At 37.0% G+C, this 26,983-nt stretch overlaps 24 non-coding genes across 24 annotated transcripts; 13 read left to right on the forward strand and 11 right to left on the reverse strand.

The window, feature by feature from the left end:
• The first annotated feature begins 890 nt into the window (after nt 1–890).
• Nucleotides 891–963, forward strand: Trnat-ugu. The gene has a single exon. It is a non-coding gene; the product is annotated as a tRNA-Thr (tRNA).
• A 1,297-nt stretch (nt 964–2,260) lies between these two features.
• Nucleotides 2,261–2,332, reverse strand: Trnap-agg. The gene has a single exon. It is a non-coding gene; the product is annotated as a tRNA-Pro (tRNA).
• Nucleotides 2,333–2,933: 601 nt separating this feature from the next.
• On the reverse strand, nt 2,934–3,006 carry Trnat-cgu. Its single transcript has one exon. It is a non-coding gene; the product is annotated as a tRNA-Thr (tRNA).
• A 519-nt stretch (nt 3,007–3,525) lies between these two features.
• Nucleotides 3,526–3,597, reverse strand: Trnap-ugg. The gene has a single exon. It is a non-coding gene; the product is annotated as a tRNA-Pro (tRNA).
• A 434-nt stretch (nt 3,598–4,031) lies between these two features.
• Trnas-aga lies at nt 4,032–4,113 on the reverse strand. The gene has a single exon. It is a non-coding gene; the product is annotated as a tRNA-Ser (tRNA).
• Nucleotides 4,114–4,921: 808 nt separating this feature from the next.
• Nucleotides 4,922–4,993, reverse strand: Trnap-cgg. The gene has a single exon. It is a non-coding gene; the product is annotated as a tRNA-Pro (tRNA).
• Nucleotides 4,994–5,419: 426 nt separating this feature from the next.
• On the reverse strand, nt 5,420–5,501 carry Trnas-aga. Its single transcript has one exon. It is a non-coding gene; the product is annotated as a tRNA-Ser (tRNA).
• A 286-nt stretch (nt 5,502–5,787) lies between these two features.
• Trnap-agg lies at nt 5,788–5,859 on the reverse strand. The gene has a single exon. It is a non-coding gene; the product is annotated as a tRNA-Pro (tRNA).
• A 1,377-nt stretch (nt 5,860–7,236) lies between these two features.
• Trnap-agg lies at nt 7,237–7,308 on the forward strand. The gene has a single exon. It is a non-coding gene; the product is annotated as a tRNA-Pro (tRNA).
• Nucleotides 7,309–7,624: 316 nt separating this feature from the next.
• Trnas-aga lies at nt 7,625–7,706 on the forward strand. Its single transcript has one exon. It is a non-coding gene; the product is annotated as a tRNA-Ser (tRNA).
• Nucleotides 7,707–8,137: 431 nt separating this feature from the next.
• Trnap-ugg lies at nt 8,138–8,209 on the forward strand. Its single transcript has one exon. It is a non-coding gene; the product is annotated as a tRNA-Pro (tRNA).
• A 468-nt stretch (nt 8,210–8,677) lies between these two features.
• Nucleotides 8,678–8,750, forward strand: Trnat-cgu. Its single transcript has one exon. It is a non-coding gene; the product is annotated as a tRNA-Thr (tRNA).
• A 117-nt stretch (nt 8,751–8,867) lies between these two features.
• Trnat-agu lies at nt 8,868–8,940 on the forward strand. The gene has a single exon. It is a non-coding gene; the product is annotated as a tRNA-Thr (tRNA).
• A 2,981-nt stretch (nt 8,941–11,921) lies between these two features.
• Trnap-agg lies at nt 11,922–11,991 on the forward strand. Its single transcript has one exon. It is a non-coding gene; the product is annotated as a tRNA-Pro (tRNA).
• A 608-nt stretch (nt 11,992–12,599) lies between these two features.
• On the forward strand, nt 12,600–12,671 carry Trnap-agg. The gene has a single exon. It is a non-coding gene; the product is annotated as a tRNA-Pro (tRNA).
• Nucleotides 12,672–13,279: 608 nt separating this feature from the next.
• Trnap-agg lies at nt 13,280–13,351 on the forward strand. Its single transcript has one exon. It is a non-coding gene; the product is annotated as a tRNA-Pro (tRNA).
• Nucleotides 13,352–13,847: 496 nt separating this feature from the next.
• Trnas-uga lies at nt 13,848–13,929 on the forward strand. Its single transcript has one exon. It is a non-coding gene; the product is annotated as a tRNA-Ser (tRNA).
• Nucleotides 13,930–18,258: 4,329 nt separating this feature from the next.
• Nucleotides 18,259–18,330, forward strand: Trnap-ggg. Its single transcript has one exon. It is a non-coding gene; the product is annotated as a tRNA-Pro (tRNA).
• Nucleotides 18,331–18,508: 178 nt separating this feature from the next.
• On the forward strand, nt 18,509–18,581 carry Trnat-ugu. Its single transcript has one exon. It is a non-coding gene; the product is annotated as a tRNA-Thr (tRNA).
• A 1,029-nt stretch (nt 18,582–19,610) lies between these two features.
• Nucleotides 19,611–19,692, forward strand: Trnas-aga. The gene has a single exon. It is a non-coding gene; the product is annotated as a tRNA-Ser (tRNA).
• A 231-nt stretch (nt 19,693–19,923) lies between these two features.
• Nucleotides 19,924–19,995, reverse strand: Trnap-agg. The gene has a single exon. It is a non-coding gene; the product is annotated as a tRNA-Pro (tRNA).
• Nucleotides 19,996–20,591: 596 nt separating this feature from the next.
• Nucleotides 20,592–20,664, reverse strand: Trnat-cgu. The gene has a single exon. It is a non-coding gene; the product is annotated as a tRNA-Thr (tRNA).
• Nucleotides 20,665–21,186: 522 nt separating this feature from the next.
• Trnap-ugg lies at nt 21,187–21,258 on the reverse strand. The gene has a single exon. It is a non-coding gene; the product is annotated as a tRNA-Pro (tRNA).
• A 375-nt stretch (nt 21,259–21,633) lies between these two features.
• Trnas-uga lies at nt 21,634–21,715 on the reverse strand. Its single transcript has one exon. It is a non-coding gene; the product is annotated as a tRNA-Ser (tRNA).
• Between the last annotated feature and the right edge of the window lie 5,268 nt (nt 21,716–26,983).

Below are 26,983 nucleotides of genomic sequence, written 5' to 3' on the forward strand. Positions count from 1 at the left end.
GCTCGAGAGTTTTGTGGAGTCAATTAAATTTCGTGTAACATCAGACTTCCCGCGTTTGACGTCATTATAAGAAAGGTCTATTGAAGCAAGTCAATCATCAAAAGATCCGCAGAATGTGGCGCAAACATCCCGATCCCAACTACGGGGTTTGGAACAGTTGCAATATAACCGGCTTCTTGACGTATATGTATAACGATACTGAACAATGTTTATGACTTGTTCTTTATAAATCAATATGTATAATAATTCATTGTGTTTTGTTGTCTTCTATTGTTATCATCAATCAATAGCACCCCTCAAACTTGGGCATGGTAAATAATGAAACTTCTTGTGTATTCTCATAGTTGAGCTACGCGGTAAAAATGTTTAGAACTGAATCAAACCAATTCCGTCGTTCTAGACTCTAGGGTTAAAACCTAGTTTGTTATCGTTTTTACAATAATCGTCTGTTTTCTACCATTGCATTTGTCTGGTCTGGGTAACTATAGTGATTTAAGATTCCTACAAGTCTTTTTTCACTCAGAGTAACTTGGCTTCTAATAAATATGACATGAAAAGATTTTTATATTTTTTCCATGCATGCTATACATCGTCTTTATTGTGAGCGATGAAATATGCGAAAAAGAACACTTCCCGCGTTCTGCACTTGGCTTGTTGGTCTAGTGGTATGATTCTCGCGTGGGGTGCGAAAGGTCACGGGTCCGATTCCCGTGCAAGCCCTGTTCGCCCCTCACGATTGAAAGAGAACAGCCTTTGACAATAATTTGCTGATGGGCTAATTATGTTGTTATTTCTCCTGAAAAAATGGGGTACGTGTTCTCGTTGAAACATTAGACGCACTCTCAACTTAATTTTGCATGAATGCTACTATATCAACAGTGTCCACGAGTGCCTCTTTAGCTCAGTGGTTAGAGCTCTGGTCTTGTAAACCAGGGGTCCAGAGTTCAAATCTCTGACGAGGCTCTTCACATTTTCCACCTAAACTCAATGAGCATTTAATTTCTATAATAATTCATTGTGGTTTTTTTACAGTTTGTGCCAAAAATGCAATTGTTAGAGTTTGAATGCCCAAGCACTCTGTTGGGACCCACAGGTGTATAAATGTTTACTATACTCATTTTTATGCATGCATATGATGCAGTAAAATTTGCTTGTTCGCAAAAATGATATTTACTAACAATATTTACAATTAACAAATATGGATAACATTATTTAAATGTGCATGTCAAGGACCATGACCTTCGACATGTCCCCTTTCTCTAGCAACACAAAGCATTTAGCATTTTATAAGTTGCATTAAATCCCCACGGGCTGAAATTCGTGAAAACGGCATTCAAATTTTAACAATGAGTGATTTCAATAGTTTTCGTTTTTTTGGGACACCCTGTATTGTTATCATCAACCAATAGCAAAGCTTGTTCATATAGGGTAACTACCTAACCCTAAAATTGGGCATGGTAAATAATGAAACTTCTTTTGTAGGCTCATCTTATATATATTCTAATTTGAAATAAAAAAGCGTGTAATATATGATACCTTAGAGAATAACTGAAATAAAAACTTAACGTCCATGACCAAAACCGCTCATGCTCGAAATCGGAATTAGTAACCATTGATTGCAGTTGAATTGCTATCTCGGATATGCTGCTGAATCACTGATGCATGATCTGTTTACACGCCCTGTGAACTGCCTGATTTCTATCAATAATCAATTCCTATGATAAAATCTTCCGCCAACCGTCACCGCGAGTTCTACGAGACCCTTTACTTTTTCTCAGTCTTATTATAATTACCGAACTCGGCTGGCGAATGAAAAGCAGTTGGGAAGGCACACCAATTCCAGAAAACCTATTAATGTGCCCACGACGTAAAATGTGTAGTAAAATCAACAGCTAAGTTTCAAGCTATCAGTGGTAAAGCAAAATAAGCGATTATTAAAGCAATTATGTAGTAGTGGCCGAGTGGTTAAGGCGACAGACTAGAAATCCGTTGGGATATTCCCGCGCAGGTTTAAATCCTGCAGACTACGACTTTTGTTATTCGGAAAGATCTTCATTTAACACGGAGAAATCAAAGGCAAAATCCTAGCGTACATTTTTCAGTTGTACAAGGTTGATACTTACATTAAGTTGAGAGAGTGCATTTAATGTTTGAACGAGAACACGTACCACATTTTTTTCTGAAGAGAATACAACATAATTATAGTCCATCAGCAAATTGTTGTCAAAGGCTGTTCTCTTTCAAGGGAGAGGGGCAAACAGGGCTTGCACGAGAATCGAACCCGTGACCTCTCGCACCCTAAGCGAGAATCATACCACTAGACCAGCAAGCCAAGGGCAGGAAACGGGATGTGTTCTTTTTCGCATATTTCATCGCTCACAAATAAGACGATATATAGCATGCATGCATGGAAAAATATAAAAATCTTTACATGTCATATTTATTACAAGCCAATTGCAAGTTACTCTGAGTGAAAAAAGACTTGTAGGAATCTTAAATCACTATAGTTACCCAGACCAGACAAACGCAATGGTAGAAAATAGACGATTATTGTAAACACGATAACAATCTAGGTTTTAACCCTAGAACGACGGAATTGGCTTCATTCAGTTCTAAACATTTTTACCGCGTAGCTGAACTATAAGCCTAAAAAAGAAGTTTCATCATTTACCATGACCAAGTTTGAGGGGTAGGTACGTTACCTATATGAACAAGCTTTGCTATTGGTTGATAATAACAATAGAGCACAATAAAACGCAATCTCGTCAGAGATTCGAACTCTGGACCCCTGGTGTACTATACCAGTGCTCTAACCAGTGAGCTAAGGAGGCACCCAGAAAAGACATGCATGCGGAAATTGAAATGTAAACACATGTTTCAAAAAACGTATTTAAGTCTTTTACTTTCCCTCACCATAAACAGTTAAAAAATTAAGCCTTATCAGGGAGTTGAACTCCGGACCCCTGGTTTACGAGACCAGTGCTCTAACCACTGAGCTAATAAGGAAACCCGTTATACTTTTGAAAAAGGTAAAATGAATCACCGGCGAAAAATAGTTAATATTCCTGCGAAGCTAAACCTAAATAAGAAAATATTCGTATTAAAGTTTGGTCGACCAATTCAGTAGCTTTCACCAACACCGTCCATGAGATTATCCTGTAGACGATGGCAATGGTAATCATACGGTGATATGGTAGTTGAAAATGTTACAGTGTTATTTTTGAGTTACAAATTATTCTTGTGTTATAAAAAATGTGCCACGCACTATGAAAAAGTAACACGAATTCATTTTCCTGATGTTCAGTACTTGTATATGATGATTGACAAGGTCTTCCCGCATTGTTCACATGTTTACAACGTCTACATTTATGCATATACTACATCTCCTCCTTGCATGTATATTGATAGGATTGATACCTATTATGAAACGTTTTATTGGGAGATTGCAACTTGAGTTCAACACTGCTTTTTTCTTGAAAGAAAGAAACTCAATCGCGGAAAAATTTCAAGTTTTGAGGGCAAACAAGGCTTGCACGGGAATCGAACCCGTGACCTCTCGCACCCAAAGTGAGAATCATACCACTAGACCAGCAAGCCACACATGGAGAAATATTTCATTATCTTTGACTAATTTCAAAAAATTCCGGTATATTACATGAAAAACTAAGGTTTAACAGACTTCCGTTAATTCTTGCGGAATACATCCCATTTTGCTGTTGAAAATTAGCCTAGGAAGGAGCAATAATTTCTGAATAGGGGTCGCTTTGACAAGAGGTAATTTCGTTCAATCCCAATCACCATGTTTATTTACACTTTTAGTAACCGAATCAAAATGCTAAATTTGAGCACTTGCGTTAAAAGGATGTAATGTTAACAATTTCACATCAAGTATCAAAAATTTTAACTACTCTGACTCGTATTTTTTAAAAAATGCAAAAAAATTATGTCGTATATTTTGAAACGAAATTCTACCTGATGGCAAACAATTTATCCGTGTTATATGGACGTTTTTCGGAATAACATGCAAGAGTCGTAGTCGGCAGGATTTGAACCTGCGCGGGAATTTCCCAACAGATTTCTAGTCTGTCGCCTTAACCACTCGGCCACGACTACATAATTGCCTCATGAATCGCCCATTTTGCTTTAGCACTGATAGCTTGGAACTTAGCTGTTGATTTTCCCACACATTTCACGACGTGGGCACATTAAAAGGTTTTTTGGAGTTGGTATGCCTTCCCAACTGCTTTTCAATTGCCAGCCGAGTTTGGGAATTATAATAACACTGAGAAAAAGTAAAGGGTCTCGTGGAACTCGCGTTGACGGTTGGCGGAAGCTTTTATCATAGGAATTGATTATTGATAGAAATCAGGCAGTTCACAGAGCGTGTAAACAGATCATGCATCGGTGATTGAGCATTGAGCAGCATATCCAAGATAGCAATTCAACTGCAATCAATGGCTACTAATTCGGATTTCGAGCCTGAGCGGTTTTGGTCGTGGACGTTAAGTTTTTATTTCAGTTATTTCCTAGGTAGCTTTCACAAACACCGTCCATGAGATTATCCTGCAGACGATGGCAATGGTAATCATACCATGATATGGTAGTTGAAAATGTTACAGTGTCATTTTTGAGTTACAAATTATTCTTGAGTTATGAAAAATGTGAGACGCAATATTAAAAATTCGCAGAATTCATTTTCCTGATGTTCAGTAAATATAATAATTGACAAGGTCTTCATTGTTGACATGTCTACAACATCTACATTTATGCATACTACATCTCCTCCTTGCATGTATATTGATAGGATTGATACTGCATGTGAAAAGTTTTATCGGGAGATTGCAACTTGAGTTCAACACTGCTTTTTTCTTGAAAGAAAGAAACTCAATCGCAGAAAAATTTCAAGTTTTGAGTGCAAACTGGGCTTGCACGGGAATCGAACCCGTGACCTCCCGCACCCGAAGCGAGAATCATACCACTAGACCAGCAAACCACACCTGGGGAAACATTTCATTATCTTTTGGTAATTTAAAAAAATTCCGGTATATTACATGAAAAACTAAGGTTTAAGAGACTTCCGTTAATTCGTGCGGAAAACATGCCTATGAATAGCCTATGAATTTAAGGAGCAATAATTTCTGAATAGAGGTCGCTTTGACAAGAGGAAATTTCGTTCTAGTCCAATCACCATGTTTATTTACATTTTTAGTAACCGAATCAGAATGCATAAATTTGAGCAGTTGCGTTAAAAGGATATAATATTAACCATTTCACATCAAGCATTAAAAATTTTAACTACTCTGACTGGTATTTTCTAAAAAATGCAAAAAAAATTATGTCGTATATATTGAAACGAAATTCTACCTGATGGCAAACAATTTATCCGTGTTATATGAACATCTTTCGGAATAACAAGAGTCGTAGTCTGCAGGATTTGAACCTGCGCGGGAATATCCCAGCAGATTTCTAGTCTGTCGCCTTAACCACTCGGCCACGACTACATAATTGCCTCATAAATCGCCTATTTCGCTAAGTTTTTATTTCAGTTATTCTCTAAGGTACCATATATTACACGCTTTTTTATCTCAAATTAGAATTTATATAAGATGAGCCTACACAAGAAGTTTCATTATTTACCATAACCGAGTTTAAGGGTTAGGTAGTTACCTATATGAACAAGCACGAGAACACGTACCACATTTTTTTCTGAAAAAATTACAACATAATTATAGACCATCAGCAAATTATTGTCAAAGACTGTTCTCTTTCAAGCGTGAGGGGCGAACAGGGCTTGCACGGGAATCGAACCCGTGACCTCTCGCACCCTAAGCGAGAATCATACCACTAGACCAGCAAGCGAAGTGCAGGACACGGGAAGTGTTCTTTTTCGCATATTTCATCGCTCACAATAAAGACGATGTATAGCATGCATGGAAAAATATAAAAATCTTTTCATGTCATATTTATTAGAAGCAAAGTTACTCTGAGTAAAAAAAAACTTGTAGGAATCTTAAATCACTATAGTTACCCGGACCAGACAAACGCAATTGTAGAAAATAGACGATTATTGTAAACACGATAACAATCTAGGTTTTAACCCTAGAATCTAGAACGACGGAATTGGTTTCATTCAGTCCTAAACATTTTTACCGCGTAGCTGCGCTATAAGGCTACACAAGAAGTTTCATTTATTTACCATGCCCAAGTTTGAGGGTAGTTAAGTTACCTATATGAACAAGCTTTGCTATTGGTTGACGATAACAATAGAACACAATAAAACACAATCAATTATTATACAGGGTGTCCCAAAAAAAACGAAAACTATTGAAATCACTCATTGTTAAAATTTGAATGCCGTGTTCACGAATTTCAGCCTGTGGGGATTTAATGCGACTTATAAAATTCTAAATGCTTTGTGTTGCTAGAGAAAGGGGACATGTCGAAGGTCATGTCCTTGAGATGCACATTTAAATAATGTTATCCATATTTGTAAATTGTAAATATTGTTAATGAATATCAGTTTTGCGAACAAGCAAATTTGACTGCATCATATGTATGCATAAAAATGCTTATGGCAACCCCGATTTATACACTTGTGGGCCCAACAGAGTGCTGAGGCATTCAAACTGTACAATGGCATTGTTATGGGTGATTTCAATAGTTTTCTTTTTTTTGGGATACCCTGTAGAAATTAAATACTTATTGAGTTTAAGTGCAAAATGTGAAGAGCCCCGTCAGAGATTCGAACTCTGGACCCCTGGTTTACTATACCAGTGCTCTAACCACTGAGCTAAGGAGGCACCCAGAAAAGACGTGCATGCGCAAATTGAAATGTAAACACATGTTTTGAATGAGCAAGTCTTTTGCTCACCCTCACCGTACACAGTTAAAAAATTAAGCCTTATCAGAGAGATGAACTCCGGACCCATGGCTTAGGAGACCAGTGCTCCAACTACTGAGCTAATAAGGCAAACCAGTAATACTTTTGAAAAAGATTAAAGGAATCACCGGCGAAAATATTTGCAATAATCGTCCATTTTCTACCATTGCGTTTGTCTGGTCTGGGTAACTATAGTGATTTAAGATTCCTACAAGTCTTATTTCACTCAGAGTAACTTGGTTTGTAATAAATAATATGACATGAGAGATTTTTATATTTTTCCGTTCATGTTATACATCGTCTTTATTGTGAGCGATAAAATATGCGAAAAAGAACACTTCCCGTGTCCTGCACTTGGCTTGCTGGTCTAGTGGTATGATTCTCGCTTAGGGTGCGAGAGGTCACGGGTTCGATTCCCGTGCAAGCCCTGTTCGCCCTTCACGCTTGAAAGAGAACAGCCTTTGACAATAATTTGCTGATGGTCAATAATTATGTTGTATTTTTTTCAGAAAAAAATGTAGTACGTGTTCTCGTGCTTGTTCATATAGGTAACTACCTAACCCTTAAACTCGGGCATGGTAAATAATTCCCAAACTCGGCTTGCAATTTAAAAGCAGTTGGGAAGGCATACCAACTCCAGAGAACCTATTAATGTGCCCACGACGTGAAATGTGTGGTAAAATCAACAGCTAAGTTCCAAGCTATCAGTGCTGAAGCAAAATAAGCGATTAATGAAGCAATTATGTAGTCGTGGCCGAGTGGTTAAGGCGACAGACTAGAAATCCGTTCGGAAATTCCCGCGCAGGTTCAAATCCTGCCGACTACGACTCTTGTTATTCCGAAAGATGTTCATTTAACACGGATAAATTGTTTGCCATCAGGTAGAATTTCGTTTCAAAATATACGACATAATTTTTTTTGCATTTTTTAAAAAATACCAGTCAGAGTAGTTAAAATTTTTTATACTTGATGTGAAATGGTTAATATTACATCCTTTTAACGCAAGTGCTCAATTTTAGGATTCTGATTCGGTTACTAAAAATGTAAATAAACATGGTGATTGGGCTAGAACGAAATTACCTCTTGTCAAAGCGACCCCTATTCAGAAATTATTGCTCCTTCATAGGCTAATTTTCAACAGCAAAATAGGATGTTTTCCGCACGAATTAACGGAAGTCTCTTAAACCTTAGTTTTTCCTGTAATATACCGGAATTTTTTTAAATTATTGAAAGATAATGAAATAATTCTCCAGGTGTTGCTTGCTGGTCTAGTGGTATGATTCTCGCTTTGGGTGCGAGAGGTCGCGGGTTCGATTCCCGTGCAAGCCCTGTTTGCCCGCGATTGAGTTTCTTTCTTTCCAGAAAAAAGCAGTGTTGAACTCAAGTTGCAATCTCCCAATAAAACGTTTCACATGCAGTATCAATCCTATCAATATACATGCAAGGAGGAGATGTAGTATGCATAAATGTAGACGTTGTAAACATGTCAACAATGCGGGAAGACCTTGTCAATCATCATATACAAGTACTGAACATCAGGAAAATGAATTTGTGCGACTTTTTTATAGTGCGTGGCATATTTTTTATAACATGTAACATTTTCAACTACCATATCACCATTTGATTACCATTGCCATCGTCTACAGGATAATCTCATGGACGGTGTTTGTGAAAGCTACTGAATTGATCGACCAAACTTTAATACTAATATTTTCTTTTTTAGGTTTAGCTTCGCAGGAATATTAACTATTTTTCGCCGGTGATTCATTTTACCTTTTTCAAAAATATTACGGGTTTGCCTTATTAGCTCAGTGGTTAGAGCACTGGTCTCGTAAACCAGGGGTCCGGAGTTCAACTCTCTGATAAGGCTTAATTTTTTTAACGGTGTATGCATGCCTCGTCATGACGAGGGTGAATAAAAGACTTAAATACGTGTTTTAAAACATGTGTTTACATTTCAATTTGCGCATCCATGTTTTTTGTGGGTGCCTTCTTAGCTCAGTGGTTAGAGCACTGGTCTAGTAAACCAGGGGTCCGGAGTTCGAATCTCTGACGAGGCTTTCCACATTTTCCACTTAAACTTAATCCCCGAGCGGGCGCGGAGCGCCTGCGAGGGTACTAATTCCGCTCGGAGATTAGGAATTACACCCGGAATCCGGTAGAACATAGGCGAATCCAAAGTTGTCCAAATTCTTTGTCATGGACGGTCGACGTTGGGTGGTTTTGTAAGTTATGCGCATGCGCGAGTAACGTCTCGTAATCAACGAACGTTCTGATTGGCTAAGTCGGAAAGTTTGTATTTCAATGAGAACGTCAACAATTTATATTATTATAAACTGTCATTTCGTAAACATTTTTGTAAAACCATAGACAATCCAAAAGACAGGGACTGGAAACGCTATTGTTTTTTCACGCGTAATCCGTGATGCGGACAGCAGCGACATCAATGGCGACTCAATTTTAAAGTCAAAAACATTACGCAAGCATTCATACGAAGTTTTTCGGCTCTGTTTGACCCAATATAGGTTTAAAAACCGGATAAGTGCATCCACAGATTTATATTTGTTCAAAAGATATAAATTATAAAGCCTGAAGTGTATTAAAACTATAGTTACAGGGTTCGAAATGAGTGCAAACTTCGACAAAAACAATGGCGACTCAGTTTTTACAGTCAAAAATATTACGCAAGCATTGAAAGAGGTTTTTTGGCTCTGTTTGACCCACTATAGGTTTAAAAATCGGTTAAGTGCATCCACATGTTTATTTTGGTTAAAAAGATGTAAATAACAAAGCCTGAAGTGTACTAATACCGTAGTTACAGGGTTCGAAGTAACTACAAACTTTGACAACAACAATGGCGATGTTTTTGCTGTCAAAAACAATACCCAAACAGTCAAAGGGGGTTTTTAGCTCTGTTTGACCCAGTATAGGTTTAAAAATCAGTTAAGTGCACCCAAATGTCTATTTTTGTTGAAAAGATGTAAATTACAAAGCCTGAAGTGAATTAAAACTATAGTTACAGGGTTCGAAGTGAGTACAAACTTTGACAACAAGAATGGCGACGTTTTTACAGACAAAAACAATACGCAAGCACTCAAAGGGAGTTTTTAGTTCTGTTTGACCCAATATATGCTTAAAATTCGGTTAAGTGCACCCAAGGGTCTATTTTTGTTCAAAAGATGTAAATTAGGAAGCCTGAAATTTATTTTAACTAGAGTTCTAGGGTTCGGAGTAGGGGAAACAGAAATAGCCATTTCCGGTTGATGCAAAAGTAATAGCGTAAAAAAGGCCTCTATTTTACCAAACTGGCGAATCGCATAGCTATGTTGATGCGCTAAATGCACTCACAGTGTATTTAAGACGATAAATTTCTGATATAACCAATAAGGGATTGCTTAATTTTCAAGTTTCAGGGTTCGAAACATATATGTACACTCTCGCGGATTTTTTTTCGTGTGCCATTTTGATGTAAAGGTTCCGATAAAAGTTAAGATTTGATTGCTATAAACTAGGGAAAAAAATATTAAATCATACATACCTTGAGGAATAATATCTACTTTTATAGTAATATAAATTTTCAATGTAAATAAAAATTTAAAAAATGCCAAAATCCAAAAAATATAAAACAGGTTTGTGATTATTTTGGTTAAAATTAGGGCAGGTTGTCAGGGCAACAGATAATTACTACGTGATTTAGCCGCATCACGGATTGCACGCCAGCATCGCTGCTTTTATCACAGCGTTTCCAGTCCCTGTCTTTTGGATTGTCTATGGTAAAACTAAAAGCGCTTCATAAACTTTGTGCAAAGAAAGTAAAACGAGAAAAAACAAGATATATGAAGCATGACAGTTAGCAAAGATGAAGGTGGATACGGTCAAGACAAAGCCGTGTAAGAGGAATAATTCATAATCTGCAAACTTATAAATGTTTTCAAAGACAAAGGGTACGAGTTTACTTTGTTTATTTCGTATTTGTTTTGCGATAAGAATGAGCCGTATTTGTATACTTTTCAGCTTTGTATGCCGTCTATTTGTTAAATTTTCAGCTTTTTATGCAAACGCATAAACCTGTGAAAGGCTATTACACCTTTGCTTTAACTTCAAAAAGTGTTTTTTAAAGTGTAACTTGAATTTTGGTATCAAAAATACACACTATTTATAAAGTATAAAACTTTTAGCCGCCGGCATCGACTGCAATTACAGAATAAAATAACATTTGAAGTTTTTTCTTTGTCTGTGATGATTTTGTACTGTTTTAATCGTTTGAAACTTCGATTTTAAACCGTTACTTAATTGCTGGCATGGTATAATGAAGCAAAATTGAACGGGCAATGTTTACACAATTACACTAGCTTTATGATTATTTTTAAATTGAATGATGGAAACGTTAGCTATAATATACTCGGTGAAATATAATAAGACTGATTTGAGTTTTGTGTCATTTCATAATATAAGTTAGGTCAGGTTAACTCAGGAAATTGTGTACTTGGTTTGAAATAGCGAGGGGTTGCTGCATGCATGTATTTCTAGTAAGTATCTACGAACATGAACGAGTTTTTTGACAGGCTTCTTGACGTATATGTATAACGATACTGAACAATGTTTATGACTTGTTCTTTATAAATCAATATGTATAATAATTCATTGTGTTTTGTTGTGTTCTATTGTTATCATCAACCAATAGCACCCCTCAAACTTGGGCATGGTAAATAATGAAACTTCTTGTGTATTCTCATAGTTGAGCTACGCGGTAAAAATGTTTAGAACTGAATGAAACCAATTCCGTCGTTCTAGATTTTAGGGTTAAAACCTAGTTTGTTATCGTTTTTACAATAATCGTCTATTTTCTACCATTGCGTTTGTCTGGTCTGGGTAACTATAGCGATTTAAGATTCCTACAAGTCTTTTTTCACTCAGAGTAACTTGGCTTGTAATAAATATGACATGAAAAGATTTTTATATTTTTCCATGCATGCTATACATCGTCTTTATTGTGAGCGATGAAATATGCGAGAAAGAACACATCCCGTTTTCTGCACATGGCTTGCTGGTCTAGTGGTATGATTCTCGCTTAGGGTGCGAGGTCACGGGTTTGATTCCCGTGCAAGCCCTGTTCGCCCTTCACGCATGAAAGGGAACAGCCGTTGAAAACAATTTGCTGATGGTCTATAAACTATGTTGCATTATCCTTAGAAAAAAATGTGGTACGTGTTTTCGTTTAAACATTAGATGCACTCTTTCAACTTAATGTAAGTATCAACCTCGTACAAAAATTGTGCGCTAGGGTTTTGCATTGTCTTCTGGATTGTCTTCTATTGTTATCATCAACCAATAGCAAAGCTTGTTCATATAGGCAACTACCTAACCCTTAAACTTGGGCATGGTAAATAATGAAACTTCTTGTGTATTCTCATAGTTGAGCTACGCGGTAAAAATGTTTAGAACTGAATGAAACCAATTCCGTCGTTCTAGATTTTAGGGTTAAAACCTAGTTTGTTATCGTTTTTACAATAATCGTCTATTTTCTACCATTGCGTTTGTCTGGTCTGGGTAACTATAGCGATTTAAGATTCCTACAAGTCTTTTTTCACTCAGAGTAACTTGGCTTGTAATAAATATGACATGAAAAGATTTTTATATTTTTCCATGCATGCTATACATCGTCTTTATTGTGAGCGATGAAATATGCGAGAAAGAACACATCCCGTTTTCTGCACATGGCTTGCTGGTCTAGTGGTATGATTCTCGCTTAGGGTGCGAGAGGTCACGGGTTTGATTCCCGTGCAAGCCCTGTTCGCCCTTCACGCATGAAAGGGAACAGCCGTTGAAAACAATTTGCTGATGGTCTATAAACTATGTTGCATTATCCTTAGAAAAAAATGTGGTACGTGTTTTCGTTTAAACATTAGATGCACTCTTTCAACTTAATGTAAGTATCAACCTCGTACAAAAATTGTGCGCTAGGGTTTTGCATTGTCTTCTGGATTGTCTTCTATTGTTATCATCAACCAATAGCAAAGCTTGTTCATATAGGCAACTACCTAACCCTTAAACTTGGGCATGGTAAATAATGAAACTTCTTGTGTATTCTCATAGTTGAGCTACGCGGTAAAAATGTTTAGAACTGAATGAAACCAATTCCGTCGTTCTAGATTTTAGGGTTAAAACCTAGTTTGTTATCGTTTTTACAATAATCGTCTATTTTCTACCATTGCGTTTGTCTGGTCTGGGTAACTATAGCGATTTAAGATTCCTACAAGTCTTTTTTCACTCAGAGTAACTTGGCTTGTAATAAATATGACATGAAAAGATTTTTATATTTTTCCATGCATGCTATACATCGTCTTTATTGTGAGCGATGAAATATGCGAGAAAGAACACATCCCGTTTTCTGCACATGGCTTGCTGGTCTAGTGGTATGATTCTCGCTTAGGGTGCGAGAGGTCACGGGTTTGATTCCCGTGCAAGCCCTGTTCGCCCTTCACGCATGAAAGGGAACAGCCGTTGAAAACAATTTGCTGATGGTCTATAAACTATGTTGCATTATCCTTAGAAAAAAATGTGGTACGTGTTTTCGTTTAAACATTAGATGCACTCTTTCAACTTAATGTAAGTATCAACCTCGTACAAAAATTGTGCGCTAGGGTTTTGCATTGTCTTCTGGATTGTCTTCTATTGTTATCATCAACCAATAGCAAAGCTTGTTCATATAGGCAACTACCTAACCCTTAAACTTGGGCATGGTAAATAATGAAACTTCTTTTGTAGGTTCATCTTATATAAATTCTAATTCAAATGAAAAAGCGTGTAATATATAATACCTTAGAGAATAACTGAAATAAAAACTTAACGTCCATGACCAAAACCGCTCATGCTCGAAATCGGAATTCGTAGCCATTGATCAACAGCTAAGTTCCAAGCTATCGGTGGTAAAGCGAAAAAAGCGATTTTTGAGGGAATTATATATGTAGTCGTGGCCGAGTGGTTAAGGCGACAGACTTGAAATCTGTTGGGATATTCCCGCGCAGGTTCAAATCCTGCCGACTACGACTCTTGTTATTCCGAAAGATGTTCATATAACACAGAGAAATTGTTTGCCACCAGGTGGAATTTCGTTTCAAAATATACGACATAATTTTTTTGGATTTTTTAAGAAATACCAGTCAGAGTAGTTATTATAAGTTTTTAATACTTGATGTGAAATGGTTAATATTACATCCTTTTAATGCAAGTGCTCAAATCTAGCATTTTGATTCGGTTACTAAAAATGTAAATAAACATGGTGATTGAGCTATAACGAAATTACCTCTTGTCAAAACGACCCCTATTCAGAAATTATTGCTCCTTCATAGGCTAATTTTCAACAGCAAAATGGGATGTATTCCGCACGAATTAACGGAAGTCTCTTAAACCTTAGTTTTTCATGTAATATGCCGTAATATATTTCATGTTTAATACTAATATTTTCTCTTTTAAGTTTAGCTTCGCAGGAATATTAACTATTTTTCGCCGGTGATTCATTTTCCCCGAGCGGGCGCGGAGCGCCTGCGAGGGTACTAATTCCGCTCGGAGATTAGGAATTACACCCGGAACCCGGTAGAACATAGGCGAATCCAAAGCATTGAAGTAAATACAACTGGAATGATAACTCTGTGATTAAATGCTATGATTGGTTGAGGCCAACTCGTACTAGAAGAATTTTCACTCCCCCCTGAAACAAAACAGAGTAACAGAAGGCAGCGTGCTCGAGACTCGAAAGTCGAAACTGTTCGAACTGCGCTTTTTGGCCTTTTTTTCGTATTAATGTATTTCTAATGAAAAGTATTCTGCTTTGAAAGAAGCTAGTGCTTTAAAGAAGTGGACTTTTTCGAAAAAGTGTGAAAATTACAACGATCCATGTTATTTTTTAACGAAAATTTTCAAGACAAACAAGACATGGTCAGTTAAATGTTTAATAACAACGCCGTATAAAAACAGCAAAGCACACGAAGATAAGTACAAATATATCGATATTTTTTTTACATGTAGCATGTCTATTGGTTTTTAAACAAAATTAACTTTGTTAAGTGAAATCTGTCACTTTGTTCCCCTTTTTGAATAACCGATTGACAATAACGCTTGCCGTACGTGAAGAGCCGCAGCGTGAAGTACTTCTCGGCGATGTATTTGATCAACTTCAGCTTGTGGTCTTCATCAAAGCCAACTTCATTCAATCCGGGATCATGATCGCCAAAGATATTTAAAGTACATGATTCATTGGTTACAAAATGATAGCAGACTTCAATGATCATTTTACTTCGTAGCTTTTCGCTTGAGTTGATGTGCTTTCCATCCTTGACAACAAACGCTTTAAAAATATGTTCAGCATATTTGACAACGGCGAATACCGAATGCGAGGGGACGGTTAAACCACCTCTGTTGACAAATAGTGTGAATGCTGAGGTAGGTGGAGTATCAGAACGTTGTGTCGTTTTTGTACCGCAGTAGTCGTGGTCGCCTGAATCAGGGGATGAAGGACTTGAAATTAGACAACTTTTACAAGCTGTGCAGGCAATTAATTTTAGCAACTTGGTTACCACGAATCCACTAATATAAAACAGAATGTTTTCCATAAAGTCTGAATGTCCTCTCTCTGCTAGCTGTTCAACTAGCAGCTGCTCTGTTAGGGTGAAACTGGAATCATTTTCTGGCTTTTTTTTCTGCATTAAGTGGGGTTCTATGCTTTCTTGTATGGAAAATTGGAATTATTCCTGAGGAAAAGCTTTGTGAAAAGTCTATGCAATTAGAATTTCTTGAAGCCTTTACTGCATTCTTGAAAAGCATTTTTCTTAGAGCATATTTTAACTGCATACTGTTTGGATTATTGTTCCAGCCACCTTTAGCTCGTATACATGAAAAGCATAATTCAATGTGGTCTTGTGAGAACTTATATGTCAGAGGATATTTAAAAGGATTTTCTTTGAGCAAAAACATTTCATTTGCCATGCAGATGGTGGATTTAATGGTAGCAACAAAACCAACAAAAAATGTTTTCCTCCTTTGAGTGGCGAGAAGAACTTTCTTTTTGCTCTTTCCTTCTTTCACTGCAAGTGATAGAAGATATTCTGCTGTTGACTTAAGTTGATTTTCCCATATCTCTCTTGACTCAGGTCTCAGAGGCTGCTTATATCCCTTAGCCTGGGGACTTCTAGAATTAAGAATGTCAAATGCCCTTTCAATTATTCTTGTAAATTTTACTGTGGGCTCACTGTTTTTAAATTCTGTTCGCTTCATTGAAAAATCCAGAAATTCGATTGCATTGGCCACTGATGAGCTTAGGGTCTGTGCAGCTAACCGTACATTCATTTTGTGTTTTTTGTATTCTAGGTGCGGTGCAGAGAATTTGTTACCCAAATTCAATCCTTCCTCTTGTTGAAGATTGTGCAGATTTTGGAAGAAATGCCATTGAATTTCACCATTGTCGTGGTCATAAAATGAACCCAAGCTTGCGAGTGCATTTCGTGCCAGTTTCAGCATATGGCATGGATCCAATATTATATAGACATTGTAATTCTGTGATGGATGCCTGAACACTGTTACCATGGAGTCATAACTTGTACTGAATATGCAACCTAAGAGAGTGAACATGCTGATATTCACAGATGTGCCGTCAGCGGTTATCGACCATACCCTTAATCCGATGTCAGCTGCCTTTTCCAAGGCCATTTTAACCAGTTGGGCCTGGGTTTTAGCAGTCATTTTATCCGTCAGAAAATAACCAATTGGATACTTCCAGTGCGATCGTGTTCCAACCAACATGAAAACTAATGCTTCAGATGCAAGGATTTCAGGATCTTCAGGTTGTACTGGGCCATAATTAACAAAACCTGAGTACCGTTCTTTCTTTGGGTCCCACAATGTTTGCTTCCTTATCGCCATAGCATCAAGGATGAGGCAGCAGTCTTTCTTTGAAGGTGTTTTTTCAATCTCACTTTGTAATGATTGGAATGCTTCCTGCAAAAAACCTGGCTCACAGTTAACTGAGCTTGACCATTTTCGAATTAATGATGGATTTGGCAATGGTATGATCGATCTTACATATTCATATGCCTTGGATGAATAATAATGCAATGTTAGAGAGAATTCTTTGATGTCATCAGTGTATCGTCTTCCACATGGGGAGACAGTGGTATTGTTTTTGGCATTGTGGAAAATGGATAGCTGTAATTTGTCAAATGAAGCGTGTAATCTGTCGGCAATTTCAGTTTTGACAATCAAGTTCTGCTCTAAGCTGTTGATCACATCTGACATGTTGGCAATTTTTGATTTGCATCGCCGTAACTGTTGCTGTAAGTTTCTTTTTTTTTATTTCAATTGCTTATTGGATATTTCTGCATTGTTGTTTCTGAAGGCCTTTTCATAGTCTTTGTTTATATGAACTTTTGCTGGTTGTGGGGTGTCCTGCTGCCTGCTTCGCTTCTGTCCTGTATACACTGGTATGTGATTGCATCCCTTTTGTAGCCGTCTTGTAGGCAATGTTTTCAAAGACAAAGGGTACCTGTTTACTTTGTTTATTTCGTATTTGTTTTGCGATAAGAATGAGCCGTGTTTGTACTGTTTTAATCGTTTGAAACTTCGATTTTAAACCGTTACTTAATTGCTGGCATGGTATAATGCAGCAAAATTGAACGGGCAATGTTTACACTAGCTTTATGATTATTTTTGTATTGAATCATGGAAACGTTAGCTATAATATACTCGGTGAAATATAATAAGACTGATTTGAGTTTTGTGTCATTTCATAATATAAGTTTAGGTCAGGTTAACTCAGGAAATTGTGTACTTGGTTTGAAATAGCGAGGGGTTGCTGCATGCATGTATTTCTAGAAAGTATCTACGAACATGAACAAGTTTTTTGACCGGCTTCTTGACGTATATGTATAACGATACTGAACAATGTTTATGACTTGTTGTTTATAAATCATTATGTATAATAATTCATTGTGTTTTGTTGTGTTCTATTGTTATCATCAACCAATAGCACCCCTCAAACTTGGGCATGGTAAATAATGAAACTTCTTGTGTATTCTCATAGTTGAGCTACGCGGTAAAAATGTTTAGAACTGAATGAAACCAATTCCGTCGTTCTAGATTCTAGGGTTAAAACCTAGTTTGTTATCGTTTTTACAATAATCGTCTATTTTCTATCATTGCGTTTGTCTGTTCTGGGTAACTATAGTGATTTAAGATTCCTACAAGTCTTTTTTCACTCATAGTAACTTGGCTTCTTATAAATATGACATGAAAAGATTTTTATATTTTTTCCATGCATGCTATACATCGTCTTTTTTGTGAGCGATAAAATATGCCAAAAAGAACACTCCCCGTGTCATGCACTTGGCTTGTTGGTCTAGTGGTATGATTCTCGCGTGGGGTGCGAAAGGTCACGGGTTCGATTCCCGTGCAAGCCCTGTTCGCCCCTAACGCTTGAAAGAGAACAGCCTTTGACAATAATTTGCTGATGGGCTAATTATGTTGTGTTTTCCCCTGGAAAAAAATGTGGTACGTGTTCTCGTTGAAACATTAAATGCACTCCGGCTCTCAACTTAATTTTGCATGAATGCTATTATATGAACAGTGTCCACGAGTGCCTCTTTAGCTCAGTGGTTAGAGCTCTGGTCTTGTAAACCAGGGGTCCAGAGTTCGAATCTCTGACGAGGCTCTTCACATTTTCACCTAAACTCAATGAGCATTTAATTTCTATAATAATTCGTTGTGTTTTTTCTACAGTTTCTGCCAAAAAAAACGAAAACTATTGAAATCACCCATAACAATGCAATTGTTAGAGTTTGAATGCCCAAGCACTCTGTTGGGACCCACAGGTGTATAAATGTTTACTATACTCATTTTTATGCATGCATATGATGCAGTAAAATTTGCTTGTTCGCAAAAATGATACTTACTAACAATATTTACAATTCACAAATATGGATAACATTATTTAAATGTGCATGTCAAGGACCATGACCTTCGACATGTCCCCTTTCTCTAGCAAAACAAAGGATTTAGCATTTTATAAGTTGCATTAAATCCCCACGGGCTGAAATTCGTGAAAACGGCATTCAAATTTTAACAATGAGTGATTTCAATAGTTTTCGGTTTTTTTGGGACACCCTGTATTGTTATCATCCACCAATAGCAAAGCTTGTTCATATAGGTAAGTACCTAACCCTAAAACTTGGGCATGGTAAATCATGAAATTTCTTTTGTAGGATCATCTTATATAAATTCTAATTTGAAATAAAAAAGCGTGTAATATATGATACCTCAGAGCATAACTGAAATAAAAAACTTAACGTGCACGACCAAAACCGCTCAGGCTCGAAATCGGAATTAGTAGCCATTGATTGCAGTTGAATTGCTATCTCGGATATGCTGCTGAATTCGAATGCTCAATCACTGATGCATGATCTGTTTACACGCCCTGTGAACTGCCTGATTTCTATCAATAATCAATTCCTATGATAAAATCTTCCGCCAACTGTCACCGCGAGTTCTACGAGACCCTTTACTTTTTCTCAGTCTTATTATAATTACCGAACTCGGCTGGCGAATGAAAAGCAGTTGGGAAGGCATACCAATTCCAGAAAACCTATTAATGTGCCCACGACGTAAAATGTGTAGTAAAATCAACAGCTAAGTTTCAAGCTATCAGTGGTAAAGCAAAATAAGCGATTATTAAAGCAATTATGTAGTCGTGGCCGAGTGGTTAAGGCGACAGACTAGAAATCCGTTGGGATATTCCCGCGCAGGTTCAAATCCTGCAGACTACGACTTTTGTTATTCCGAAAGATCTTCATTTAACACGGAGAAATCAAAGGCAAAATCCTAGCGTACATTTTTCAGTTGTACAAGGTTGATACTTACATTAAGTTGAGAGAGTGCATTTAATGTTTGAACGAGAACACGTACCACATTTTTTTCTGAAGAGAATACAACATAATTATAGTCCATCAGCAAATTGTTGTCAAAGGCTGTTCTCTTTCAAGGGAGAGGGGCAAACAGGGCTTGCACGAGAATCGAACCCGTGACCTCTCGCACCCTAAGCGAGAATCATACCACTAGACGAGCAAGCCAAAGGCAGAAAACGGGATGTGTTCTTTTTCGCATATTTCATCGCTCACAATAAAGACGATGTATAGCATGCATGGAAAAATATAAAAATCTTTTCATGCCATATTTATTACAAGCCAAGTTACTCTGAGTGAAAAAAGACTTGTAGGAATCTTAAATCACTATAGTTACCCAGACCAGACAAACGCAATGGTAGAAAATAGACGATTATTGTAAACACGATAACAATCTAGGTTTTAACCCTAGAGTCTAGAACGACGGAATTGGCTTCATTCAGTTCTAAACATTTTTACCGCGTAGCTGAACTATAAGCCTACAAAAGAAGTTTCATTATTTACCATGACCAAGTTTGAGGGGTAGGTACGTTACCTATATGAACAAGCTTTGCTATTGGTTGATGATAACAATAGAGCACAATAAAACGCAATCTCGTCAGAGATTAAACTCTGGACCCCTGGTTTACTAACCAGTGCTCTAACCACTGAGCTAAGGAGGCACCCAGAAAAGACATGCATGCGGAAATTGAAATGTAAACACATGTTTCAAAAAACGTATTTAAGTCTTTTACTTTCCCTCACCATAAACAGTTAAAAAATTAAGCCGTATCAGAGAGTTGAACTCCGGACCCCTGGTTTACGAGACCAGTGCTCTAACCACTGAGCTAATAAGGCAAACCCGTAATACTTTTGAAAAAGGTAAAATGAATCACCGGCGAAAAATAGTTAATATTCCTGCGAAGCTAAACCTAAAAGAGAAAATATTCGTATTAAAGTTTGGTCGACCAATCCAGTAGCTTTCACCAACCCCGTCCATGAGATTATCCTGTAGACGATGGCAATGGTAATCATACGGTGATATGGTAGTTGAAAATGTTACAGTGTTATTTTTGAGTTACAAGTTATTCTTGTGTTATAAAAAATGTGCCACGCACCATGAAAAAGTAACACGAATTAATTTTCCTGATGTTCAGTATACTTGTATATGATGATTGACAAGGTCTTCCCACAATGTTGACATGTTTACAACGTCTACATTTATGCATATACTATATCTCCTCCTTGAATGTATATTGATAGGATTGATACCTGATATGAAACGTTTTATTGGGAGATTGCAACTTGAGTTCAACACTGCTTTTTTCTTGAAAGAAAGAAACACAATCGCGGAAAAATTTCAAGTTTTGAGGGCAAACTGGGCTTGCACGGGAACCGAACCCGTGACCTCTCGCACCCAAAGCGAGAATCATACCACTAGACCAGCAAGCCACACCTGGGGAAATATTTCATTATCTTTCCGTAATTTAAAAAAATTCCGGTATATTACATGAAAAACTAAGGTTTAAGAGACTTCCGTTAATTCGCGCGGAAAACATCCCATTTTGCTGTTGAAAATTAACCTATGAAGGAGCAATAATTTCTGAATAGAGGTCGCTTTGACAAGAGGTAATTTCGTTCTAGCCCAATCACCATGTTTATTTACATTTTTAGTAAACGAATCAGAATGCATAAATTTGAGCAGTTGCGTTAAAAATGCAACTGAAAAATGCAAAAAAAATTATGTTGTATATTTTGAAACGAAATTCTACCTGGTCGCAAACAATTTCTCCGTGTTATATGAACATCTTTCGGAATAACAAGAGTCGTAGTCGGCAGGATTTGAACCTGCGCGGGAACATCCCAACAGATTTCAAGTCTGTCGCCTTGACCACTCGGCCACGACTACATATACAATTGCCTAAAAATCGCTTATTTTGCTTTACCACTGATAGCTTGGAACTTAGCTGTTGATTTTACCACACATTTTACGTCGTGGGCACATTAATAGGTTCTGTGGAATTGGTATGCCTTCCCAACTGCTTTTCAATTGCCAGCCGAGTTTGGTAATTATAATAAGACTGAGAAAAAGTAAAGGGTCTCGTGGAACTCGCGGTGACGGTTGGCGGAAGCTTTTATCATAGGAATTGATTATTGATAGAAATCAGGCAGTCCACAGAACGTGTAAACAGATCATGCATCGGTAATTGAGCATTCAGCAGCATATCCGAGATGGGAATTCAGCTGCAATCAATGGCTACTAATTCCGATTTCGAGCATGAGCGCTTTTGGTCATGGACGTTAAGTTTTTATTTCAGTTATTCTCTAAGGTATCATATATTACACGCTTTTTTATTTCAAATTAGAATTTATATAAGATGAGCCTACACAAGAAGTTTCATTATTTACCATGCCCGAGTTTAAGGGTTAGGTAGTTACCTAAGTAATAAAATATAAATAATAATAATAATAATAATAATAATAAATAATAATAATAATAATAATAACATAATAATAAAATAATATAATAATAATAATAATAATAATAATAATAATAATAAAAATAATAATAATAAAAATATAATAAAATAATAATAATAATAATAATAATAATAATAATAATAATAATAAATAATAATAATAATAATAATAATAATAATAATAATAATATAATAATAATAATATAATAATAATAATAATAATAATAATTTATTTGGATATTAAAAACAGATAGTACAAATATGTCATTATTTAGAAATAAATTTTATACAGCAATAATAATAATGTTTATTTTCCATATCTCCTAACACTAAAATGTTACTTTATATTATGTCCTTTCCACAACTCTAAAAATTTTATAAAAATGTTAAGAAATTTGTTTTTAAGAGCTATCAGTCAATCGTCTTAAATTGCTCCTTCAGCAATATCAATGTCAATGTCAGTGTTCGCGAGGTTATATCTTCGCCTTGCTGTCCTGGATTCTCTCAAACATACGAGAGCAGCTCTCAACAACGCAAACGATACTTTGGCTCTTATCCAAGAGATCGTTTTCTCATACTGTTCTCCCTTTTTGTGTGCTATCAACTCTGCAAGGCGACTGTGATACTGCATACACTCTGGACCCATTCCGCCAGTTGTTGTAAAAATTAAGGGCGTGAATGTTCCTTGTTCTATATCTAGTACGCGACTGGCATATTGGCGTTTCTTCTCCATCTCATGCTTTCTGTATATCTGCGCTGTTCCAGGTCACCATAGGATTCGGCGTTCGGGTGACATACCCTCACATCAAAAAATGCCGACCGTTGTGGCTCCCAGAAACCGCGAGCATGTATATCCAGCCTTGCATCCTGCGACACATTAGATCCTCTATGAAGTCTTTCACCCGAGATGTCTTGAAGGACCGGTTCAGTCTCAACATCATTACAAACTATGTTCAATAATTCCGCTTCAAGATCTCTTAATTCATTGTGTCGTTGGATGGTAAAACCACCTCGTTTACAGATCATTGCGTGGTCCACCGTAAAGGCATCTCCGCATGCACACGTGGAGGGTACATCGTCCACTGGCCACTCATAACGTAATCTGACAGCATCTCGAAACTCCCGTTTGTTCAAATTAAAGCCCATATCTCGAATGGGAAGCACCGTTAACCAAACTGATGAGCCCTTCTCCGCTGTCAGGTCCAACATCCGGTTGACTCTTGGTGATGCGCTTTCTCTGATGTTCTTCGCTGTTTCGTTGAGCTTTGATGTTCTTTCTCTCCTAACCTCCTGTTGTAGCAATTGAACACACGACTCGTCTGGTAACTGATGTGTTTGTGACATAACATGTTTAACAAGCGGCGTCGTAACTTTCACTGATGAGGCGTATTCAAAACTCGCTTCATGAAATGGGTTTTCTAAACCCATTCCTCCCAGTCGTGCGGGTAATGCTAGGATGTCCCTGTCCTGTTGGCTACATTCATGACCAATTATGGCGGGAATGAGCACTTGAGATATCGCATTCTCAAGTGGTTGCAGTAAATCTTGAATATCTGGCAGTGTTCTTAAAAAGTAGGTCCACCGATGTTTTAGGCCAAACGTATAGGCTGCGTAACACACTTGTGGTTGACTCAAGGCAAATTCAGCCAACTGGGCAATTTCGCTGACCCATTTAGATACTAAGTCGCTGAAATATTCCTCTCGATACTGTTGTGAGCCAACAGCCGCTCCGAGAAGTTTCTTTCCTTCGGTCGTGATGTTGATATTCGTTTCTCTGAACACTTCTCGTATAATTCCCTCTTTGTCTGGTTTCACAATAATCCAACACTTGCTGTCATTCGGATAATATCCTAGGTCAGGTCCCAGAACAGTCAAGGCATCCCACCATTTCTTAATCTGTTCAGCAGTACCAGCTCCACTAGCATCGTCTGCGAACCAACACTGTTTCACCTTTGACGCCACTTGTAGACTGGTAATGAGAGGCTGTACGCTTAAAGCGTACATGGCCATAGCTAGCGGATCTCCCTGTGTCGTTCCTTCAGCTGATAAAATCTCTTTCCCTCCTGTAATAAACAGCCGAGCTGGCTCTCTATAGGTGTTAATGATGTAAACAGCAATCACCGGACACAGCACACGAATATTATGCAGGGCAGCCACTCGATTCAAAGCATTGAATGCGTTAGACGCATCAATCAATAAGATGGCATCGGTGTCGTCAGCTTCGAAGATAGCATGCATAGCGTGTACTGCTGCTTCCCCTCCACATTTCTGGCCAGCGCATAATTGTAGAGAACCGCTAGCTTCCATCACATCTCTCTTGCTAACGTTCAAAACACACTTTCCAATGATCCTTCTCAGGACTTCTCCAACACCAATTGGCCTCACAGAGCCCTCTCCTTTATCAAGGGGGATTAAGCGGTTGGCTATCAAAGGCTCTATGGTCTTGGGATCGATGTATTGAGTACACAAAGTCCTGGTCATCTTGGCTATCGCCTCACAAAGCCTTGAAGAGGACTGCTTGAATGATTTACATGCGAGCATCCGTCTGAACCCATTCGCGTCGACCATGGACGGTCCACCAGAACCTTTGGTTCGCAGTGCAGCCTGCCTTATCATATCACCATTAATCTCCAAATATATAGATTCTGGTGTCCCCTCATCAACTGGCCCGAAAAGCAGCGATCCTAGTTTCGCTGGTTGTGGATTTGGATGTTTCTCTTTCAGCTGCGTCATAACATCATCTGTTAGCGATAAAATGCCACCACTAGAGGATTCACTCAAAAAGCGTAATGCTGAACTGATTTGACCTTCCATCACAAGGTTCGCGAAAATCTTTGATCGATCGGGGCGATTCAAGCTCTTATACTTTCCAATACGACCTTGAATAATTCTTCCTTCTCTCAATAGCTTTTCAATTTCACCCTCTTTCCAAAGCTTAATGCGTTTGGACAGGGCATCTTGGTGATCTTTTGATTTAGACTTTGGACTCGGCTTCTGGAGACCCAGAGCAATGAGCACGAATGCGGCTTTCAAAGCTACATGCTGATTTTGCGAACAGTTGTTCCATTCATTGATGTGCAATGTTACTAAATCAATAAATTCTCTTCCTGTTTTCCCATATGGCACAAGGAAAACATTTTTGCGCCAAGTTACAATCTCATTGTAAGCAGTTATTATGGCGGCTGACGATACAATAATTGCACTGCCATCGCTCCGTTTCCCCCATTTAATCTCAGATAAATTATCTACAGTATTATATGTTGGAAGACAGCCGATCACACTACCATTTTCGCTACTTTGTTGTTCTGCCGTTTCAATGTCCCTTGGGGTTTGATTAGTTCTATTCATATTCAAATTCATATTCAAATTTTCCACACTTGTTGTTGACGATGGGAGCGGTTGAAAATCAGCATAATCTGAGCGAGCAAGTTCTAGCTCAAGTAAATCGGACATATTCGTAGATTTCTCAATATTAATCGGTATTTGCTTCCATGGACGTAGTTTCTCCCCTGCATGTATTCAAGATCTCTTGTTCCATCGATTTCTCTAGCCTTGCTGCTTGATCACGCAAATTCTGGCTTGAGAAACCATAATCGCTATGTCCTTGCGCATCCCATAACTCTTTCATGAGTTTGATATAGCCTTTTTTTTTTTCCCTTTCCATCCAACGGTGGTTGTTCCCTTTGTGTCATTGCCATAGCCTCACGTTTGCAAATCAAAAGGTCCTCATTCATTTGATCTGTCCACTTACGCCTGTGTTTATATTGCCTTCGATTAGCCATATTGACTAGTTGTCGCTGAAACAGTGCTTCGCAAATTCGCTTCAAACTATTGCCCCTTTCAGTTCGTCGGTTCGATTATATCTTCTTAACACGGCAAAGTAGATTATATACAGAATTTAAGCGACGGTATAGTATTAGATCGTATTTTGGTTAATAGGAAAGACCAATATGGTAAAGTTGGTACTTCAGTGGTTGTAATGCAGGAGATAGTTGATCATTAAAAGTTTTCACAGAGTCTGACCTCCCAGGAGCTATTGATGAACTTGATGTTGATTGACTAAGATATGCCAAAACTAATAATAATAAATAATAATAATAATAAATAATAATAAAATAATAATAATAATAAAATAATAATAATAATAATAATAATAAAATAAAATAATAATATAATAATAATAATAATAATAATAAAATAATAATAATAATAATAATAAATAATATAATAATAATAATAATAATAATAAAATAATAATAATAAATAAAATAATAATAATAATAATAATAATATAATAATAATAATAATAAAAATAATAATAATAATAATATAATAATAATAATAATAATAAATAATAATAATATAATAATAATAATAAAATAAAATAATAATAAAAATAATAAGAATAATAATAATAAAATAATAAAATATATAATAATAATAATAATAATAATAAATAATAAAAGAATATATAAAATAAGAATAATAATAAGAATAATAATAAGAATAATAATAATAATAATAAAATAATAATAATAATAATAATAATTCCTTCATCCAGCCAGAGCCATAAAAGAAACTATTCACAAAACCTACAAAACCTTTTATCTATAAAACCTAAAAGGAATGTTGATGTTTCGCGATATTTTGTTCCCTCGGTCCTTTTATCCAACATTATGTCCTTATCACCTAAGATT

The sequence above is a fragment of the Dendronephthya gigantea genome, unplaced genomic scaffold (assembly GCF_004324835.1).
Source record: "Dendronephthya gigantea isolate DGI-Jeju-01 unplaced genomic scaffold, DenGig_1.0 000190F, whole genome shotgun sequence".
In the NCBI taxonomy this organism is placed as follows: Eukaryota; Metazoa; Cnidaria; class Anthozoa; order Malacalcyonacea; family Nephtheidae; genus Dendronephthya; species Dendronephthya gigantea.